We start from the raw sequence: 12,393 nt of genomic DNA, 5'->3' as shown, positions 1-12,393 counted from the left end.
TGCTGAGTTCCAAGAATTATTTTCTGTCTTTATGGAAACTAAAACTGTGCATCTAGGTGGATCCACAAATAAATTATTTTGACTGAGATATTCCTGAAGTTGGGAACCACATCTTCCCTAGGCTGTTATGACAGGACTCAGTGCTTCTGTGCAAAGGAGGGAGAGTACCACTTTGTGTACAAAGGAAGGAGAGTACCACTTTGTGATGGTCAAAGTAGCTTCAGTTTAGTTTTGATCTTGAGGAGTGTGCAGAGAAATTACATTAGTTATCATAATCCAGACCATTAGAGAAGTATGGAGGAGAATAATACTGTCCTCAGATAGTAAGAAAGCCCATTTTAACATACTGTTTCTATGTTTGTGGGTAGTATAGCCTAATATGCCAAATTGAAGACAGTCAGAACTTGGGGAAAAATGGAATATAAAGGCATGACATTGAAAAAAGATATGTCTGGATTCAAGATAGATTTTGGTATTTACTAATTCTGAGTCCTTGTGCATAATCACCCATCTATCTATCACCTGACTCAGGATTTATTTATTAATTTATTTGTTTGTTTTTTGCTTTTTAGGGCTGCATATGGAAATTCCCAGGCTAGGGGTTGCGTTGGAGCTACAGCGGCAGCCTACACCACAGTCATAGCAACACCAGATCTGAACCACATCTGTGATCTACACCACAGCTCACAGCAAATTCAGATCCCTGACCCAATGAGCGAGGCCAAGATCAAATTTGCATCCACATGGATACTAGTCAGATTCATTTCTGCTGTGCCACAAAGGGAACTCCCTGATTCAGAAATGATATAGAAGCAACTTACAAACTGATATTTAAAAGAAGTAGTCAAGGTCAAAGACAAAGGATAAAATTGGAAAAAGTAGTTGGGTCATATATGACATAAAAATAGCTCTTATCATTGACAATTGACATTCTGACAAATTGGAGTTCCCATTGTGGCGCAGAGGAAATGAATCCGACTAGCAACCATGAGGTTGAAGATTTGATCCCAGGCCTTGCTCAGTGGGTTAAGAATCCAGCGTTGCTGTGAGCTGTGGTGTAGGTTGCCGATGTGGCAGGGACCTGGCGTTGCTATGGCTGTGGTGTAGACCTGCAGTTATAGCTTCAATTAGGCCCCTAGCCTGGGAATCTCCATATGCCTCAGGTGTGGCCCTAAAAAGCAAAAAAAAAAAAAAAAAAAAAAACCCACAAAACATTCTGACAAATTAGTAAGAGAATGAACAACCCAAAGGGAATAGACAAAGGACATGAATAATCAATAAAGGAAGAAATAACATGTGAAATGATATCTAATCTCAATAATAGCCAAAGAAATAGAAACTAAGGCAAAAGTGAAATTTGAAATTTTCTTTATTAAATTGGTACTGATTTTATTTACTTTTTAAAGAGTAAGCTATTTCATTTTTCTTTATGTATATAGAATATATATAATTATTAAAGTGTAGTTGATATAGTGTTGTACCAGTTTCTGCTGTACTGTGTAGTGACACACACACACACACACACACACACACACATATACACATTATCTTTTCTCATATTATCTTCCATCATGGTCTGTCTATCCCAAGAGATTGTATATAGTTCCCTGTGTTGTACAGAGGACCTCATTGCTTATCCATTCTAAAGGTAATAACTTTGCACCTATCAACCCCAGACTCCATATCCATCCCACTCCCTCCCCTCTCCTGCTTTACAACCACAAGTCTGTTCTCTATGTTTGTCTGTTTGTGTTTTGTAGATAGGTCCATTTGTGTCATGCTTTTTACTATGCTATACACTGGGTGAGGGCCCAGAAAATAACTGTACAAGGGTGCTTGTAAGAAAATCATAAATAAAAAGGTCATAAGCCGTCTACCTGAATAAATTCTGCATCCAATTGGCCAACATTTCTTAATACTTATTGGGTACGGAGAGTAGGTCATTCACTGTGCTCTGGGTGCCTACCATCGCTGCAGGAGACCCACACACAGGACCCAACCACCCATACGAGGCAGAATAAAACAAGTGCTATGAAAACAGAAGAAATAAAAAATTCTCACTGACTCAGAAATCTGAGTAAACCTCTATCTTAAGTGCTTAATTCTTCAGTCACTCATCTAATTTGCACTCATGCGCTTTGTCACAGTGGACGTGTGACAAAGGGAGGTTTGGATGTTAGTCTTCCATCTGTACATATAAGCCCCATTCCCCCATAAATTGCATGAGATAGGCTGCATTGTCTCTTGGTTCCGTGTCTGGAGCCAGCTCGTGGTAGAGTCTAGACAAGAGGCCCTCCTTTGAGAACCCCTTGGACTCAGGGTGCCCACATCCCTCTGAGTGGTGTTTAAAGCTGGATAATGAAGGTATATACAGCCTGCCAGTCCAAGGGTCCCAATCAACCAGTGTGGTAAAGGGCTCTTCCTCTGACCCCTCCTCTATGTCTATGTGCCCTGGTGGCAGGTGCTCCAAGTCTCTGAGCTGAGGGGTGTATGAATGCAGCTGTGTTTGTGGGTCCAAGTTGGCCAAAGGTGCCTGTTGCTCAAATAACTTTCCTTATTGGGATGCCTCCTCCTGTGGATTGGACTCCTGATCTCCAGACCCCATGGAAATGTCATTAGTTCTCACATCGTATTCATATCTGTGGGCATTGTTCTGCTGGGTGGCTCCTGCTGCGTTAGTTAGGGAAGTCTCTCTGGTGCTTTTCTCAGAGTCACACATGATGTCCATCAAATATGAAGCATACACCATGTGTCTCACCTCCATTTCTTCCCAGGGGGACTCTTGGTCCTCACTGGGATCATTCAGGTCGCACACATCATCGGTTTTTTCTATCATGCTTGTATCCTTCTGCGAAGATTTAGACTCCTCAAAAATATTGAGGGTGGTAAAGTTAATCACAATTTTTTCAGCAAGTACAAAGAATCTTCTGTCAAATTCACTTCCATAAATCAAAATCAAATTTGCTGGGTGTTTCTCTTTGCCAACATGGGTATATCTGTACATAAGAAGCCTGTCCACAGAAAAAATAAACATGGTAACAGATATGGGCAAAACATACCAGAAAATGATTTTAGCCTTCAACTCTGATGTTTGATCTTACAAAATGCTGACACACTGCTTTTCAGAAGGCTGAGTGAGGCGAGGAGGGGCTGGGACCAAGGACTCTGCAAGAACACAATGCACAGTGTCTGGCTCCAGCCAGCTGAGCACCAGCGTGTGGTTAGTCACACACTGGGACCACGTTCAAGTATAGGCACTGATTTTTAAAAAATGAGGAAAACTAATGACATTCCCAGCTAACAAGAAGAAACAGAAAAACAAGCAGTCTTCTAAACTGCTTGTGCAAATAAAAATTATTGCAACTTTACTGGGAGATGATTTGGCAACATTTATCAAATATCTTAAAAATGTGCATGCCATTTGAACCCAGAGTTCCACTCCTAGGAATTTCTTCTAGAGAGATAACAGGACTAATACACAAAGCAAATCACACTAAAATGTTCACTGCAAAACTAATTTCCAAATTAAAAATTGGAAATGATGGGCACTCCCACTGTGGCGAAATGGAATTGGCAGTGTCCTAGGAGCACTGGGATGTGGGTTCCACCCCTGGCTTGGCCCACTGGGTTAAGAATCTGGTGTTGCTGTTGCCACAGTTGTGGCTTACTTCACGCTGTGCCTCAGATCTGATACCTGGCTCTGGAGATCCATATGCCATGGGGTGACCAAAAAAAAAAAGGAAATAATAAATGCATATCACTGGAAGATTTAATAAATATTAGTATGTTCATACTAATATAAAAACCATTCTATACAGTTATTATATATTAAATATAATTTTAAAAATTACCATTATTAATATTGGCTTAATTATTAATAATATTAATTAAATTATTATGTAAACATTAATCATCTTGATATTATATATAAATTTGTTATATATATTATAGAAAGGCCATACTATGTTACTGTCATTAATGAAGAACTATTAGATTAAAAGCCATATGCACAGTCCTGTCCTATTTTTCTAAATATGTGTGCCCAGGCACACATAAAAAAATGACAAAAATATAGTGATTCTGTTATTAATGCTTCTTTTTGGTTAACGATATTATAGGTAATTTTTTGTTTTTTATTTAAATTGAATTTTTTCAGGAAATATGGCTTGCTTTAATAATAAAAAAAATCTATTTTTATTTTGATAAATAAAAAAGGAACTAACAATCCAATACTAGTTGACACAACTTCACATTACTGCCTTGTTTAAAATTCACAACATCAGTAACAGCCACCATTTGAGTTTCTGTTTTGAATATCAGGACACTTCAGTTTAGATGTAAGATAGTCACCTTTCCTTTGAGGTCAACTCTGAACTCTCCCATGAAGAAATGGCTACTTAGTTATGCAGAAACACTTTCTTGGTCCACCTCCATTAACAGCATCACCACCCTTCCCTCTGTCATCTTTTTTCTCTGCACTTCCTAAGATAGCAAATAATCCACTGAAAGACAACAACTTCGTGTCTCTGATGGGCTTCTGTGTAACTCAGCTCATTCAAATAAAACAAGGCTGGGAGGGAGAATCATTAACACTAAAATGAACACAACCTTCTTCCTGTTGGAATTTTAATGCTCTCTGAAGGCCCATTAGTACACAGACTCGCTAGAGTCTAGTGGCATTTGACCTAATTTGGTGGGAGTCCTAAGCTCAGGGGCCCTGGATCCTGAGAAATCCTGCACAGGCCTGTGTATCTTATAGAAGCTACAAATGGGCAAGCAGGATGCACTATACATAGATTCAGACACTGCATAATGAAAAGTTTTAAATGCTTAGACAGAGTGATTATCATTATATTTACTTGAAAAAGTAAGAAAGACTCTTAGCATTTTACAACTCAGAAGTCTCCAATACACCAGATTTATAGCAGAGTAGTTTGTAGAGAAGGAAAAGCTGACACTGAAGGAATAAATTCAGTAGTTTTCATGAAAACTATTTAGTGCAAATAGTATTATTGATGATGTAATTTTTCAAGGTGATGCTTTAACTGTGCCATGAAAGAATTTAATAAGAGAAGCCCTAAAATAGCATGGCTTTAAAAAATGTAGTTTCAATTTTATTCACATTTCTAGGATATTGATTATTAGTTATGCACAAAAAGGAGTTTCCTCCTGCTCCATATAAAAGTGAATTTTGTATGCAACTCACCTTTGCCAACATTTATGTAAAAATGTTCCGTAGCTAGAGCCAGTTCCTTATATCCAGGAGGACTTAAGTTAATTTCTAAGTACAAATAGTTAAAGATTTCATTTTATTCCAGTTATTCTTAATGTAGCCATGCTTCCATAATGCACAAATTTCTTTTAAAAAAATCAAAGCATTTTAATGAAATCCTTCAGGATAGGAAACATTTACCAACTTAAATGTGAATAACAACATCTGCAGTTATTTGGAATGTAAGAGAGATGCTGAACAGGGCTTCCAGGAAAACTCAGAGTAGAACTGCTACTCAGACACAAAACTATTTTTTAACTAAACTCTATGCCAGTTGGTACAGCAGATTTAGAATTCAAAGTTTTCTTGTATTTAACTTAAAAATATGTTTCAGCCAAATATATTATTTCTACCTTAAAATCAATATTTACTCAAATTTTTCCCATATTTTTTTAATTGAAATATCATTAGCTAAAAAATTCTTAGTTCTGTAAGGTTTTTTAAACTACCTTTTGTTCTACATTGTGGGTTAACTGTGGCTACAAAGTTTTAACTTAAAACAAAAATTTTAAAAATTTTCTAGTTCTGTGGAAATGCATATACATTTGAAAGAACTTTTCTTCCTATGCTTAAAATGCAAATTTTCTGTGTTCTGCACTGATCTCTAATCTCCTAGGATCTGTTTGTTTTCTTGTGGCAAATGCAGCTTCCGTGTTTGGAAAACATAAGTTCGTAATGATTTATGAGAAACACATTGAGGTTTCTAGATCAGGTCACGGGGCTATCTTAATGGATGTAAATAAACAGAAATTTTCATAAAAACCAATAGAGAGAGGAAAAGGAAGGGAAGAATAGCCAAGAGAGAATATTTTGGATTTTTCCTGACACACACATACAATTCTTAACAAATGATTATTAGTATCTGACAAGTTCCAAATATAGAGCGACTTGTTTATTCTCTGATCATACACACTTCCATTAGCTATGCAGTCAACAGGATGTTTTTCTTTTGACTTTTCCTCATTTGTCCATTACTGTCAGAATTTTTGTTGAAATAGCCTTGAGATGAGGTTAACAATGGACTGTCTTCTCTAAGTGAACTGGCTTTGTCTCACTCAACAGAACACCTCCATTTTAAGAACATATACATCAGGGTTATGGTTTTGCAAACTGGGCAAAATGTCTAGCTTGTTCTTTGAGCTAAATTTTAGAAACCTCATCTCTTAAAGTGAAATTATTCTGGGTTAGCTCCTTGTACTAACTGGTTGGATGAAGTGGGAAAAACTTGGAGTGAGCCCAGAGGGGAGCAGTGCCATTTACGTTCCAAATGTACTAGTTCCCCTGGAAGATGGGCACATTTCCAAACCACCAAGCAGGAATTTTTATGGATTGGTGTCCCCGTGGCTGCTAACTTATTTTTTGTGGGGCCATCATGGGTGAGTTAGAAGCTTAGTTTATTGCTGCTTGCCTCTTCAGCTCCTGGGAAAATGAACTCTTCATACGATGCAAATGCAGTTTTTTTTCCCCTAAATAATTACAAAGCAGTAATGATTTAATAATTTCCTCTATAGTTCACAAATATACTTCTCTAGATTTAATTATTTTTTTCTAACTGAGGGCCTGATAAAACTCTCTGGTTTATATCTCTCTACTTCCTTTATTTCAAACAAACAAACAAGAAAACATCTATTAGATATACACTATGTAGAAGACATCGTGGGCAGATGTAAATGCAATTAAGCTAGGTTTCTGTCCTAGGAAGAACAGGCATAAACTCAAAGAGTCCTTTCCTGAGGTATCCCCCAGGGTATGCTTAATTCCTTCAGTAACGTATTGTGACAGCATGGGTGAACTGTCTACTGGGGAAATTCATTCTTGAGTGTCCAAGATTTTCACTGAGGATTGGATAAGTAGGCACTGACTACCTGGCACATACCAAAATTTCAGACTTTCAAAAGGAAATTGAATATTCAACATAACTGTATTGTTTGTACATTTTAGACACAGTGAATCACTCTTATGAGTTAGGAATGGTGGGAACAGTCTTGAAATACAAGCTCCCAGAAGCCAGCCAAGGGCCAACCTTGCAAGCTCGTTTTTCTAAAGACAGCAGTGTCAGGCCCACTATGTTACCTCTTCCACGTGGAAATGTACTCAAAAGCAAAAACAAAAAATAGTCCATGTGTTAGATAAAAGATAAACCTGTGAGGAAATAGCAGCTAAAGATAAAAATATAGATCAATGTAACAGAATGTAACAGAATAATAAATCCAGAAATACCTAAGAAATGTGTGGTCAACTGATTTGAGACAGAGGGTCCAGGTAATTCAGTTGGGAAAAGAATAGTCTATCCAATAAAAGGTGTTGGAATGATAGGACATTCGCGTGCAAAATAATGATTCCCTCCTCTTATATAGCACCACACATGAAAATAAATATGAAATATCATATACCTCAATATAAGAACTAAAATTATAGAACTTTCTGAAGAAAACACTGGAGAAAATTGTTGTGACGTTGGGTTAGGCAAACATTTCTTAGGATCAAAAGCATAAATTGTGTCAAAATTAAACTTCTGCTCTTTTTTTTTTTTTTTGTCTTTTTGCCATTTCTTGGACCGCTCCCACGGCATATGGAGGTTCCCAGGCTAGGGGTTGAATCGGAGCTGCAGCCACTGGCCTACGCCAAAGCCACAGCAACGCTGGATCCAAGCCGTGTCTGCAACCTATACCATAGCTCATGGCAACGCCGGATCGTTAACTCACTGAGCAAGGGCAGGGACCGAACCTGCAACCACTGCTCCGTGACGGGAACTCCAAACTTCTGCTCTTTGAAAGTCATTGTAAGGGAAACTGAGAAGGCAAGACTGGTATAAAGTATTTGCAAATACATATTTAAGAATATGTGTATGTTATTTAGGGCAAGTTTTTAAAATTCAGAAATCAATAATAAGAATATGATGCCATTAAAAATGAGGGAAAGATTTGGTGCCACAGAAGGATATCAATTACTACATGAAAAGTTCTTAATATTAGTAGCCATTAAGGAAATACAAGTTAAAACTAAATGGAGTTACTATTTAGTAAAATGAGTTACTATTTAGTAACTCCATTTAGTAATATCCACTAGATTGGCTAAATTAAGCAGATTGACATTACCAAGTGCCGACAATGATGTGGAGTAACTGAAACTTTCATATATTTCTGGTGAGATTATAAAATGGTACAACCACTTGGAAAACAGTTTGGCAATTTCTTATACAGTTAAATATATGCATACCATATAGTTCAGGAATCTCACTCCTGGGTATGAGTGAGAAATGAAAGCATATAACCACGCAAAGAGTGTATGCAAATCTTAGAAGTAAGGAAGAACCCATATGTCCATCAGTTGGACAGAGAGGCAAAGCAGGAGAGAGGTTCATTCTGCCTCATTTTTTTCTCCACATTTTCTCCACAGTTCTAAAGAGCTCTTTTTGCCTCTGAGAATTCTGAAAGCTCAGACCTATCACTCTCCTGCTGGCAAACCTTCAGCTGTTTCCTATCACCCAGAAGATCCGATCCAAATTCCAAACATGACATGCACAGTGCTGGTGTCCTGGCTCCTGTCCATCTTGATTCCCATTTCCTTCAGAGTTTCCTTTGCTTTCTGAATTATCGATAAGTGAATGTTCCCAGCCATTAACTCTGCTTGGGGCCTGGTCACAGCAGCAGTGTACTGGCCTTTAGGTTGTAGGTTTGGGGAAGGCAGGCAGAGGGGGAAAAAAAAAGGCTAAGCCAGAATTCTTGCTAGGAAGTGAAACACATTTGCTAGGCAAGAATTCAGAAGGGCAATTGAAAGAGATAATGAATCCTACTTCTTGGAACTCTAGGGGAGTTTCTAGCTCAGAGGCTTATCTGCAGGAATTCCTTTAATAAAACAAAGGTACTGGATGTGGGAGGTGTTGTGAGCTCAGAGGTGAATGCTGAAGTTTCTAGTGCAGGTCAGCACAGTAGAAGAGGCAGCATTGCACAGTAGCTAAGAACATAATCCTCAAGTCTCCAAACTCTGCCTTTCCACCTTAACAGCTGTGCTATTTCAGGCTGGCAGCTGACCTTCAAAACCTCAGTTTCCCTATCTGTACGTCGAGTAAATGCGGCAGTGCATTTAAAAGCATTAACACAATCCCTGGCACATAGCAAGCCCTGATCAAATGGAATCCCTTAAGCGTCAAGAAGAGGAAGCAAAGTAACTAAAGTCTCTCTTTACTCCAACTGGAGCATTTGAAAGGTGATGAGTCCCTAAATCTACCTGAGAAGAGTAGTAGAATGTAGCATTCAGATGAATTAAAGGTTACATCTACACCTTGTAAGGCTAGAAGCAGTGCATAAGGAACAATGGCTACGAAAACATGAATGAATCACTTTACCTCTTTGGACCTCAGTTTCCTTATCTATAAATCTGGATTTGATGATATTTTACAAACCTTCCAGCTCTAAAGTGTTATGACTCTATAAAATGGGATGGGTTGTTGAATTATGACAAAAGTACTCTTTCATTTTATATGACCTTAGAGAAGAACAATGCCCTCAGATGATGTGACATTTTCCAGCTCTAACTTGCCTCATTAATTCAGGATTGAAGCAATAACAGATGGGATTGACAGTGAAATTGAAATTGAAATTAGCACATAAATTATATAGAAAACTATTAATTTGGTATAGCAAACCATGGTTGTTCACAAAGTTTGGGATAATAGTTTTGTTGAGGAAAGTTTCTTCATTGGTTAAAAGTTCATGGATCTGTTTCTCTTAAACTAATTCCTCTTAATGAAATTCAAACTAGTTGAAAAGTTTTCTAAAATTATTAATTTGAGTCTGAAAATCTTTAAAAATCTTAATTCAAGTCCAATATGGAGAATAGGAATGCAGTAAATGTGAGTCCCTATGCTTTTTTTTTTTTCTTTCTCATCCTATCATAGCTCCCAGCCTAATGGCACTGGAGTCTACTGAACACATTCATTTATATGAACTGCTGCTTTGCTGAGCTTTTTTCTGTAAAAGGAAGAGAAGACTCAGGAATGAGCTGAAGTGACCAAAAGCCCCTTCCCAGAAATCAGCTGGGATCTGCAACCTGTCAGAACTCCCCAGTGGGGGCTGTGAGCTAAAGCACGATCAATTCCAACTTCCTTAAACTTTGCAAGGGATGGTTTGCCAAGATCTCAATTTCAGAGTTATACTCTACTGCTCAGGGAATCAGTCAGTTGCCTTTAAATGCTTCTCATAAAAATTAGATACCAATGTAGTTCTCTAACAGCCAAGGGAATTTATAGAAGGCATGGAACTTAGCAAAGAATACTTGATATGTAGAAATTTCAGAACCAATGATTTCTGTTTCAGGAGTATCTGTTACAATTACAGACTCAAAATCAGAAAGAAAAAAAAAAGTCCTGACCTTCCTCTCAGCTGAAGCTTTTTGTCACTGAGTTCACAGAAAGTTGGCTGAGGAAAGCCTTTTATAAATATGGATTTATGTATACCCCTTCCATCAACTGCATAGAGGACAGAGAATATAGCTGGTAGAGAGAAGGAAAATGTAGGTAAGAGAAATATCTGCTGGACCAAGTAAAACAACCAGAACTTTCCCAAATATCAACAACAGCAAAAAATCCAGGAAGTCCATATTTAGTATAAGCATGATGGAAAGAAATGAAGCCTCCCAAAAGAGGGCACTTACAGTGAGATTTGAGCACTTGCAGATGCAAAGATTAAGGATTGTGTAATACTATCTCCAGGGACCTGAAATGTAGAAACAGCTCATCACACAGTGAAAAACTGCAGACCTATAGGTCTCACAGAAGAGAATCAGCAACAAGGGAAACAAGGGAACACGGGAATGTTGTCACCAGCCTACTCCTCTGGCCCATGGAGGAGCGAGTGGAGGTTGACACCAGTGCATTGAGTGGTATTTTCAGTCATGGTAATTAAGATTAAGTTAACAGGTAATAAGGTGGAATGCTGGTCAGAGATCTCACAAAGGAAGGAGATCAGGTCTTGTATGTGAGCAGGATTTTTGGAAATGTCTCTCAACTCCAGAGAAACTTCTGTAATTAGTAGCAGGGACTTCTGCAACCTCTGTAATTAGTAACAAATAATAGCCACTTTGAACTTTCGTGTGTAAGTGAAATGCCAATGAGCATGCCCCAGTAATGATAAATGCTCTGAAAACGTTCTTCGTGGGGGGCTAGTTTTGTGAAATGAGCTATGTAAATGTGGAGTCAAAGATAAATTGTAGAGACAACAGAGAAGGTACCGCTCATGGTTTTCCTTCCTTGCTCTACCCTCATGCTTTGACAATAAATCAAATATTGAGTGAACATGTTAAAAATATCTGTTTGAAGTTGGACACAGTATTAGTCTGTCTGAGATGCCCATGTGTCTCTGTCCAGCCAGAGTAAAATTCAAACAGCTCCTAGTTCAAAGCTTGGCTTGAGTAACTCTCAACAAACCCTTGTTATTTTCACAAAGAACCGATGTCCAAGACTCCCTAGAGATGCTGTTGTAGAACCCTTCTAGTTTGTCCAATGTGCAGCATCCCTGACTAGCAGAGGTGAGTTTCTAGGACTCTCTAAAAAACCAACTCCTATAAAAAGCAGTTTTATAACCCATTTCCATCTGGATAAACTACAGTTTCCATTTGTATTTCATTAACTCTTTTCCATTTTAGTTCTCTCATTTCAAAACATCAAGCATGCTACAACTGGTCTTATCTGTCAGAGTCCCTTGTAAAAAGTGGTTTAGAAATATCTCGATAATGTTTCACTTAGAAGAGGCTAATATCTGGTGGCTAATATATCCAGTCTGTTTCCAATATCTAGTTGAAAAAAGAAGTCAGTAATAAATTATTTGTTCCTACAAACGCAGAGGGTTTTAGTAAATTTATTGCAGTGGATCTGTATGGTGTGTGTATGTGCATATGTGTGGCACTATCCATTATCAGAGAACATGAACTTGTGTACAGGATTACATGTGACAGAACAATGTCCTGAATAGTTAAAAACATAGTAATTTACTATTCTTAACCTGATAGTGTATTCCAAGTTACTTAAATCTTCCTAGGCCACCCTTTTGCATGAAACCAACAACATACCCACTTACTTTTAGGTATGCTTAACACCCCACCTTGACAGAGTTCCTGTTCTT

The 12,393-nt window shown here is 37.9% G+C and overlaps 1 pseudogene; it reads right to left on the bottom strand.

Moving 5' to 3' along the window:
- Nucleotides 1-1,751: 1,751 nt before the first annotated feature.
- On the bottom strand, nucleotides 1,752-3,241 carry LOC125121919 (interleukin-20 receptor subunit alpha-like; annotated as a pseudogene).
- Nucleotides 3,242-12,393: the final 9,152 nt, after the last annotated feature.

This window comes from Phacochoerus africanus, chromosome 3, assembly GCF_016906955.1.
Source record: "Phacochoerus africanus isolate WHEZ1 chromosome 3, ROS_Pafr_v1, whole genome shotgun sequence".
Classification (NCBI taxonomy): domain Eukaryota; kingdom Metazoa; phylum Chordata; class Mammalia; order Artiodactyla; family Suidae; genus Phacochoerus; species Phacochoerus africanus.
This window is presented reverse-complemented; position numbering and strand designations above follow the sequence as displayed.